Source organism: Tenrec ecaudatus, chromosome 17 (genome assembly GCF_050624435.1).
Source record: "Tenrec ecaudatus isolate mTenEca1 chromosome 17, mTenEca1.hap1, whole genome shotgun sequence".
NCBI lineage: Eukaryota > Metazoa > Chordata > Mammalia > Afrosoricida > Tenrecidae > Tenrec > Tenrec ecaudatus.
In genome coordinates this window covers 22970942-22982203 of record NC_134546.1, presented here as the reverse complement: position 1 = coordinate 22982203, position 11262 = coordinate 22970942, and positions in this window count along the sequence as shown.

The window sequence follows — 11262 nt, the reverse complement described above, 5'->3', positions numbered from 1 at the left end:
GGGGAAGCAGTGGTGACTTGGCAGTTCTCTTTCCTTTTCCTGGACCATCAGCAGGGCAGGGATTCCAGGCCGTGTGTATATTTGGAAGGCCACAGGGGGTCCAAAGAGAGGAAAGTGACAGACAGATGTCTATTGGGAGGAGCCCAAGGAGCCTCGACGCTTCTCCTGCCCACCATTCCCAGCCTGTGGCACCAAAGCCAGTACCCTGCTCAGGGGCGCTACCAAGTTGTGCCGGAAGGAGAGGAATTGGCAGCCAGGCCTCTGGCAAGCCCTGGCTTCTGACCTGAGCTCTCATCCAACCTGGACCTCAACCCGATCTGCAAACAGTTCCAGAATGTTCCCTGCGGACAGGATGGTGATTGCCTCAAGCCCAGGGAAACTGTTCAATTCAGGATCACTAAATGTGAGAAGGAAACATGAGGTGATATGCCCACTGGGTCCCCACACTATCGGAACCCCAAACCAAACCAGTGGTCATCAGTCAAGTCTGACTCATGGAGACTCTGCATGGGTGCCCAGTAGCACTGTGCTCCGGTGTGTCCTTTGAAAGTCAAGTGACAGGTCTTTCTTCCAAGGGACCTCTGTTTTCAAACAAGCACTTGGCTATTGGCACCACCTGATGACTCTTGCTTGCCGTCACTATTGAGGTAGTTAGTTCATTGTGCCAAACTGGCCGGTAAACACATTTGGGGTTAATTGAAGGGCAGAGGGATAAATGGCTCAGTGAGCCTTGCCTTGCTAGTTCTTGGGTCTTTTGCTTTGTGATGGTCACACCAGCGTGCTGCTGCCTTAGCCAGTTCCCTGCTTCAGCTGGCAAGACTCATTTCCTGTAAGACACAAGGACCCACTCTGATGCAGCCCTGGGTGCTGGAGCAGCCGTGTGGAGACCCCTGCCAGTGCTGAGATGCTTACACATTCACTGACTCAGCTTTCCTCTTGTAGTCAGCATCACTGCATGTGTTTTGTGAGATGGAGGAGGACTTTTGTGGTTTGGTGTCGGGCATAGGGGTTAATGTTGGACTTGTGGGCTTGGGAAGCACTGGGTTGGGATGTTTTCTTGATGTGCACTTACCCTTTATATAAAACCCTCTCATCCATATGAGTTTCTGTGGATTTGTTTCCCTAAAGTACCCAGCCTGACACAGCTCTGGAGTCAATGCGTCCTCCTCCTCCCTGGGATCCTGTTGCAGCTTGCCTTTTCTCATTCCTGATTAAAGCTCACTGACTCCCCATTCTGAGCTTCCCCCAGGCCACCGGGCAGCCCCAGGGTCATGCACACAAGTTGCTCACTGCTCCTTAGAGCAGGCCTGTTTGTGGCTGACCACCACCTCCCTGGCCCCAGACCTTGTGGAGGTTTTGTACGCGCTTAGCAGTCAGGGCACAGCCAAGATCTTCCTAACCCAGCAATCCTGCTGTTGTCAGACAGGTGTGGAAGAACAGCAAGCAGACATCATGGTCTGCTGATTTAATTACTGTTTTCAGAGCAGCCACGCTTTGGTCTGGGAAGCTCCTAATAGTGGGTCTGTGAGAGGAACAGGAGCAGACACGGTGAGACTTAAATGAGGGGTTGATAGGCCCCGGCTGACAGCAATGTCAGGTTGGCCAGCCGAGGCAGACTCCGCTGGCTCCCGGCTGTGCTCTTCAGGGCTGAGCCTGCCTCAGGGGTGGGGCTGTGGTTCTCAGGGCAGCTTGGAGCCAGAATGAGAAGGGCCAAAGCAGAGGACATACCCTCAGGGGAAGCCGAACAGTCCATCCGAGTGTCCTAAAAGGTGTGTGTCCTTTCCGTTGATTCAATATTCAGCACCTCGAGCTGGCCAAATGCGGCTCCTTTCTGGAGACTCCAAGTCCCTGTCCTTGTGGACCTTCTGCCTTCCATTGCCCCTCGGCTCACGTGTGTCTGGCTCTGAGTTCCTGGAGCAGAGGAAGGCTTGCAGGGGACACATCCCTTAGGAACCTGCAAATCAGGCCCAGGGCTGAAGTGACTTGAGTGGAGCCCTTGACCATGCTAGCACCCCCTGAGACACGGCTTCTCCAGATGTCCGTAGGACTAGGTGAAGGAGCCCAGCACTCTCCCGCATCCCCCTTCTGAGCAGTGGTGTTTAGGCCAGAAAGAGCGGATCCGCTTCTCGGTGAGACTGGAGTTTTTCAGACCCTCCCTGAGATAAACAAGTTGCTAACTCGGGGCTGGATAGCACTGTGCTCCACACGTTTTCAAAGACTGCGTGGTGGGGAAGTAGAGCTTCAGGCCTTTCTTCTCACGGCCTCGGCCCAGACTCAGCGCTGCAGCGTTCGGGCTTGCAGCTGAGTGCGTTCATCACTCGCACCACCTGCGGCCTCCACTTTGAGGCTAATAATCGACAGTCAGGATCATGTCCCATGGAGGTGTGTGACAATGGACTGACAGCGGTGGGGACCTGCATGTGGGTACTTAAGCTGCTACCCTTCCTGAGCCTTGGATCCTTCATGTCTAGCAGAGCATAGTGGGCTGTCCTACCCCAAAGGTTACTGGTTGAAACCCACCAGTTGCTCCACAGGAGAAAGAGAAATCCATCTGCTCCCTGAAAGACTTACAGTCAGAAATTCATTTGATCGGAGTGTGTTTCTGGTTGAACATAGAGTTCAGGAGCCTGCGGGTTAAGCAAGTGTTGGGCTGCTCACTGTGAGGTCTGGGGTTCAAACCCACCAGCCACTCTGCAAGAGGAAAATGAGGCTATCTGTTCCTGTTAAGATTCACAGGGTCAGAAACCTTAGGGAGCAGCTCTACTCTGCCCTATAGGATCTGCATTAGTCGGAATGGACTTCATGGCAGTGGGGTTGGTTTGATTTGGAATAGGGAAATGTTTGTCTGTCTCTCTTTCTCCCTCCTTCCCCTCCTCTCTCCAGCCAGTGGTATTCTAAAAGAGTAAGAAAAAGTATGTCAAGTGTAATCAGACCATTCTTTCTTTGGGCACGCATACTCTCAGCATGCCGGTTGACCACAGGTTTGGCAGCTTAGAGTGGCACGCAGAGGTGGCAGCTTGACAAAGCCATATAAACCACGTGAGGAAAAAGCATCCGCTAAACCCAAGTCACCGCCTCCTCTGGTGCAGCACAGCCAGCTCTTTCCCACCCAGTGCCCCTCACCACGTGAATTAAGTCACACCCTCCAGCCAGCAGCAGGGAGGAAAGCCAGCCCGCTAGCGTGACCTTTGTCCCTAAGTCAGAGATGTTTGCTTACTGGAGATCTCCCTTTATCTTCTTCCTGGACCTCTTGGCCTGCCGCCAGCAGCACCCCATGGGCCGGCTCCCAACGACGGAGGGTGAGATTCCTGAAACCGTGACCCAAAGCCATTGTTTGGATCATTCCCACATTCAGCGCAAATTCCAGGCCAGACAAATACCCAAACCATGCAAATCCTCCATATCAAGGAGGGGAGAGGGAAGGGGAAATGGAAGACAAAAAGGGGTGGAGGTTATCACGGGTAGAAATGCAGAGTGAGAGAGCACAGCACCCTAGCTCACGCAGGAGGAAAAGTGTAAGAAACACTCACCCAAGCCGAGAGATGCCACAGCCCCTCCCACATTCAGGGGACTCAGGGGACCGATTCTAGTCTTAGGGAACACATCCCCTACCCCAAGAGACTAGTTTTCCAAACCAAATCCTATGGACAGTGACTCTGGATGCAGAGCAGGGCTGTGGTTCACGGAGTTTCAATGGTTCTTCAAAAGTAGATGGCCAGGCCTTTCTTCCAAGGCATATCTGGATGAACGCAAGTTGTCTATATTTTGGTTAGCGGCCAAGTACTTTTGTACTATCCCAGGAGTTCCCTCCCATCTTCCTCACCCCCATACAAGAGATCCAATATGTCAAGTGGGACACATGAGATTTTGACCAGTGGTCACTGTCATTAGTGTCAGTAGCAGTTCAGTATCATCACCATCACCATCCACTTTTATTGTGCTTCAGAGATCATCACTCCTGAGAAGGATGTGGTCAGGAGGAATATACCTATGTGTTAGTCTAGGTGGACTAGAGAAACAAAGCCAGGGAGACTCATATGTGTATTAGAAAGAGCTTTATGTACAAGAGCAATTCAATATTGAGAAAACATCCCAGCCCAGTCCAGATCACATCCTTCAGTCCAGTATTAGCCCATATGTCCAATATCAATCTATAAAGTCCTCTTCAGAATCATGAAATACATGCAATGACGCTGAATGCAGGAAGATCACAGGCCAGTGGGTGCAAAGTCTTGTGGATCCAGTGGTGGTAGAAGCATCTCATTACTGGAAGGGGTTTCCATGTGGCTCCTCCAGTTCCCAGGGCACAGGTCTATCGGCATAGTGCATGTGTTTTGTCACTAGAGCATCTCTCAGGGTATGAGGAGAGAGAGTGTGTGTGTCTCTGCCTCCAAGGAGGAATTAGGAGTTCCCAGAATCCTCAGAAGGCCATGTCCACACAGAGGCCTCATTGGCTATATACTGATTGACAGACTAGACTCCATTCCTGCACTCTTAATCCTCAAATTGACATCAGATTTTGTAACCGCCACAACCTTGAGGGTGATAGTTAATCCATGAACAAATTTATTCCAAATATAACACGCTTAGACATTGAGGAAATGGCCTCTTCTGGCTGCACACTGGAACTTGCTGGCTACAATAAGGAGAAAGAGCATTCAACTCTGCACCAGCCGCAGCTGACTGCCATGAGACATGGGTCAGGCATGTTTCTCACCTCCATCCTTCTTTCCCTTATTCTAACACCAACCATCCTTCCCATGGCACGCTACTTCCCTGCTGGATTTGATAATTCATCACAGACAAGATTCACCACTATAGGTTTATTAGGGACACTAACAAGTCACAAAAATGTAAAGATACAGTTATTTTGGCTGCAACTGGCATGCCTTTCTTGGGTGCTCTGCCATATGGCCCTTTGGCCCCTCCTGGTTCAATATGCCAGGAAGCCCACCATTGGGGGCTGCTCTTCCACTCTGCCTCCTGGTCTCAACATTGTGGCTCTGTTGTCTCTGTTAGCTCTGCCACCTCGGACAGGGATCTCACTCTCATCCCACTGGTGGCTCCTCTTTCTTGATAGTCACAGGATTGTCTCTCTTCCTGCTTCAGAGATGGCTCACTTTTATATATACTCAGAAGAATGGCAAAGCTGACCAATCGCTTCTGTTAGTGCATGCTGGTCTCATGGTTCCACTTGGTGGGGGTTACGAAGACATGGCTGGAAGGGCTATATGAAGTAATTAACTAAATCTCAGGCATGTCTTTGCAATCAGTGGATGTCTGCAGACACGTTCTCTCAGTAATATACGTGTCTTAATCTCGTTATGGTATTAAAAAAGAAGTGCAACTGAATGGACATGGAGTTTTTAGTGACACACAAGTTCATTTTAAACATATGGGGGCGGGGGGTGGGGGGGTGGAAGCAGCACAGCAGCCGCCAAGGGGATCTGCTGGCCCAATTCAGTTCAAGGCAGAGAGGTCAGCTCCGATGGTTATGACTGTTATTTAGGGGCTTCAAGGGTTGCTCTTGGTAGATTTTTCTCAAAACACAGAGATGATCTCATGGCCTATGACAATGATATTTTAAGAAAATTTAAACCTGCATGAATGAGTAAAAGGCCAAGAAGCTTGTGCTGAGGGATCCCCTGCCCCTCCCCATCATGGCAGTGCACTGCCACCTTAATGAGAATAGAAAGGATTATCTCATGAGAATTTCACTGAGAAATGATAGCCCTGATCTTGCTTCCCAAATCCTTTCCCCCTCTCAACTCAACGAACCACCATTTAGTCTCTCAAGGATGGTAATTCCAAGAATGTTGAATTCTTCAAGGAAGGGTTAATATGTCAAGAAGCCATTTTACCATTTGTGTTTAAAAAGGGTTTCTGTGATTTTGCGGCAGGACTTTGTGGCTTTGCTGTGCAGCAGTGCGGTGACAGTGGAGAGCAGACTGCTGAGGCAGGAGGTGTGCTTGGGAGTTTACGGGCAAACTGAGCTTTCATGGGAGTCTCTGGGATGTTGTTGGGTGTCCTTGAGAGGACATGCATGTTGATGGAAAATGCCGGAATGGAGCCCTGTCGGGACAGGTGATTGAGACCGCTTGGGACAAAGGAGGGAAAGTAGGCGAGAAGATCTGTAGACAGAAAAAAGGAGAGATGGATCTGGTGACATTTCAAAGATAACTTTGAAGATGTGTTTTTATATGGTCTCTGCTTGGATGCTGTCACAAAGGAAATGCTTTCTGAAAGATATTTGAGTGGGTGGTCGCTTTCAGTGACTGGTGACCATGACATGGATATCAGTAGTTAGTGGAAGCTAAATGTTGGGTAACTCTATTCTGGGGAAGCATCTCCAGTTCAGCTCACATCTGGTGACCATGACATGGATATCAGTAGTTAGTGGAAGCTAAATGTTGGGTAACTCTATTCTGGGGAAGCATCTCCAGTTCAGCTCACATCTTATGAGAGGGAGTGTGGGCTGGTGGAAACATGCACGCTTTGGAATGAAAAGACAGGCCTAAGGATGGCTCTACCATTGTGTGTCAACTCTCAAATGTTCAACTTCCTCATCTTTCAAAGAACCGTTCAGAAAACCAAGGGATCTGCCCTTCAGGGTGCTTCTCCAGCAGTCCAGGAGCACACACTTGTGTTTTGATGGATGGCCCCTTGTTGTAAGGCAGGCGGCTCCAACTTTGGACTCAGCGCTGGTAGACTTTTGTGTTTGATGGGGTGCTTGATTTGTAAGTATTAGGAAATAAAGATCCATCAAAAGGGTAGTCGATGTTTCTTTTGGTAATGACATATCTGGAAAGAGTCTCATCTCTAAAAGGTAAAGAGACCTTCAACAACTCAACAATATAAAGACAAACAATGTAATAAATGTAGACAAAGGACACGAAAGACACTTCACCCAAGAGGACATCAGGCAGCTAAAAAAGTACATGAAGAGGTGCCCATGCTCATTAGCTGTTAGAGATGGGAATGAAAACTCCATTGAGATCCAATTCTCATGCTCACAATTCAATGCTATTGAGTCAATGCTGACTCATAGCAACCCTATGGGGCAGAGTAGAATTGCCCGTGAGGTTCTGAGGCTGTAACTCTTTACGGGAGGAGAAAACCTGGTCTTTCTCCCTTGGATCTGGCTTGAGGCTAGCAGTCAAATGCACAACTACTATGCTATCAAGGCTACTTCTGCAAAAATGACAATGACCAAAAAGACGTAGGGCATTAAATGTTGACTAGGTTGTGAGGAGATTGAAGCACTTATACATTGTTAGTACACTTGTGAAATGATCCAACCACCATGGAAAATGGTTTTGTTCTTCTTCAAAAAGCTAGAAAGAGATATACCTTATGATCCAGCAAGCCCACTCCTAGGTATATATCCTAGAGAAACAAGAGCAGTGGCATGAATAGACATGCACACCTGTGTCCATTGCAGCATTATTCATAATAGGGCAAAGATGGAAACAACTTAAATGCCTATCCATGGATGAATGGATAAGCAACTTGTAGTAGAGACATACGATGGATTACTATGTCATGATAAAGAATGATCTTGAGCCTGTGAAATCTCCTATATGTGGATAGATCTTAAGGGCATTATGCAGAATGAAATAAGTCAAACACAAAAGAACAAACATGGCTTGATACCATTTTTATAAAAGACACAAATAGGCATGTTCACAGAAAGCAACGTTCTTTGATAGCTACCTGAGACGGAAGGGGGCAAGCAGGGAGGTTGCTGACGAGAAAGTAGACACATGTTAATTCTGGTGTTGGGAGAGGCAGTGTATAATATGGGAGGTTAGCACAACTTGAGAAGGTAAATGAAGACACAGAACTGCACAAGAATAGAGGACAAGGACGGTAAATACTACAATGGTTACAATATTCAACAACAGTAATAATGGTCACAATATATGTTATACAAGTAGAATATGTATGCTATCCAGGTGTGAAAAGGTATGCAAGAGTTCCTATACATGAATAAATGTGTATTTGTGGACCTACATGTATGTTTACAAGTGTTTCATACACATTCATATATACAACACAGCATCTAGAGGCCACAGGTATAGATACTTCTTATACACACTCCAACACTTCATGGGGTTGATTTTCAAGGTTGGAAGGGTAAGGACCATAGTCTTGTGAGACAACTAGATCAAATGACATCATTTAGTTCACAGAGATAATGTTCTACTTTCTCAGTCGTCGTTGTATGTGCCACGGAGTCAGTTCTAACCCCTGGTGACCCTGTGCACAGCCGAATGAAGCACTGCCTGGTCTTCAGCCAGCCTCACAATTGCTTCTGTGTAGGAGGACATGGCTGCAGTCACTGCACCAGTTCATCGTGTTGTGGGTTTTCTCTTTTTTTGCTTCCCTTTGCTTTACCAAGCGTGGTGTCTTTCCCCAGAGACTGGCCTCTCCCGACAACATGTCCAAAGTACGCGAGGCCAAGTCTCGCCATCCTTGTCTCTAAGAAACAGTCTGACTTCTTACTTTGGTGAGTAGCACGTGGGGTCTTAAAAGTTGACAAGTGGCCATTCTAAGATACAACTATTAGTGTCTGACTATCTGGAGCAAAGGAGCATGAAGGAATAAAAACTCAAGGAAGAAATTAGCTGAAAGACTAATGGCCTAATTGTATGAGCCTCTAATAAAATGTAAAAACAAAACAAAACAAAACAAAAACTAATGGCCTATGGAAACCATGGCCTCTTCTAGCACTGTGGCCAGAAGAACTAGATGTTGCCCCACTCCCCCTACCAACCATTCTGACCAGAGACACAATAGAAGGTGCCAGTTAGAAAGGGAGAAAAATATAGAACAAAACTCAAAATCAGAAAACCATCAGGCTTTCCAAGCTTGTAGAGACTGGAGGAACCCCGAAGACTACTTACCATCCTAACACAATATACCATATACACTTGAGTATAAGCCGACCATATATATACCATATACACTTCAGTATAAGCCTAATACAATATACATAACACAATATACCATCCTATCACAATATACATCTTAACAAAATATACCATATACACTTGAGTATAAGCCGACCCAAATATCAGTCGAGGTACCTAATTTTACCACAAAACTGCATAAAAATGTGCTGAAAAAACTTGGTTTATACATGAGCATATATGGTAAGTGAGTGAGTAAACAAATAAACAAATAGAAGAAGAAGAATAGGTCATAGAATTGAAAAACAAATGAAGAGTCAGGCTCCAAAGGGCAGGGAGCAGGCAAGGAATGGACCTTCAGAAGGGAAGGCTGATGGCTACGGAGAATGAGTGATGATCGTTTTTCTGTCTTTGCATCATTCCACCCAAGGTAGAGAAGTTCAGATTGATGGGTCGCTGGGCTAGGGGAGAGCAAGAAGTCAGATGGATGGTTTCAGCAAGGATGGTTTCAGCAAGACATCACACTGGAGAGGAAGAGGCGAATTCCCAAGTGGAAATGGTTGCTATGGCTGTTAGTTACCCTTGAGTCAACTCCTCCACGTGGTGACATTACACAGAGCAGAATGAAGAGTTGCTCAGTCTGGTGTCCCTCTCACAGTTCCCAGCAAGCTTGAGTCCATGGTTGCAGTAATTGTGACAATTCTCTAAGTGGGGGGCGCTGGGACAGGGTTCTCTCTGCCTTTGTCCATTGGCTTTTTACCACACCAAACAAGATGTCTTTCTCTATGATGGGTCATCCTGGAGGACATGCCCAAAGCAAGCACATCGGATGATGTTCTGTTGCATTTCATAAACTTGTCATCGCCTAATTTTTGGCAGTCGATATCCAAGTCTCTTTTCCTAGTGTGTCTTAGTCTGGAAGCTCCACTCTTGGAATTTAAAATATGAATGGCATAGCTTCTAGCAACAGAGCACCACATATGCCACCATAGTATGGCAAAGCGACGGACAGATGGTAGACATGGAAATTGGGGAGCTGTAAAAAAAGGAAAGAGTATGTAGATGCTGAGAGACCTCCCAAACCCTCAGTGTCCACTAAAGATGCTTGTCTTTGTACCATTTCTCCACAAGTAAGACAGGCTGGTGTTTCTCTGACTGAACGACTCTGGCCATCATAGAAATAGAGCACATTCTGGGGTGACCAGGATTTGGGGTGAAGGTTGAGGCACCTTGAACCACTCGAAAGGTCTAGCCTCACATGCCGTGTACAATGTGAGCGGGCTGGAGGAGTCTCAACCCCACGGCAACTGCTGGCAACTAAAAATATCCTGGCTCCAGGGAACCAAAAAAGAGAGCTTTTCCAAAGCCAGCCCTGGCCTTCCACACACATAGGAAATTATTCATCACACCGTGATTCTTCTTGCTGTGGACTGTCTTTACATTTTAAAAATAAATAAATGTGAACCAAGGTCCCCAGCTCCTCCTGTCTCTAACTGTTCATCTCGGAAGTAGTTGGCAACCCCCACTGTCCATGCCCCTCAAGATAGGCTGCCCTGCTTTGGGGAAAACAGGAATTTCTCATCATATCAACAGGAAATTCTATTTTTACTTGATGTTAGAATTAAAAATACCACAGGGAAAGAGAGGCACACTCCCATATCCAGGCTCTATACTAAATTTATGCCCCCTACCCCCTGCCTCCAAGGCGCTCCCCTTCCAAACTTCTGCTCCCAGGGATTTCTCCCTCTGAGACTGGCTGCAGCTGGCAGGGTGAAACAATTTGGTTTCCTGCCATGGGGAGAATTCATGGAATTGTAGAAGGGTGGTGATCAATGCGCATCATGGTTGGACCTCAGATTTTCCCCCAGAGACAGTCATTAAGAAGCTGAGATAAGCCGCACTCTGAAGTTCATTAAATATTATTAGTCAAGGCTTAACTTGAGGTCCCTTATTGAGAGAGAGAGAGAGAGAGAGAGAGAGAGAGAATTTACTGTATAAATAAACCGTAGGAACACCAGAGATGGAAAGTCAAAGTTTACCTGATTGTGTAAGCATTTATTTATATGGATCTTTCTAGGAGCCATGGAGGTAGAAACAATTATCAGCAAGATTAGCAGATCTCCTTTTACAGAGAAGAGAATGGAGGTTGCCTGGAAATGGAAAGGGGTCAACTGACTTCCAAGCCGCATCCTTTTTGCGTTGCCACCAGTATTTTGCTCAGCATCATGCTGTAATTTAGAGGCAAAGCGAATGGAGACAGTAGCCATTCATGACAGCTTTCTGATTCCCTTCTCCTACAAAGTGTATCTATCTGCCTAGGAGGGCAGGGAAAAGGAGGAGAGGGGGGAAA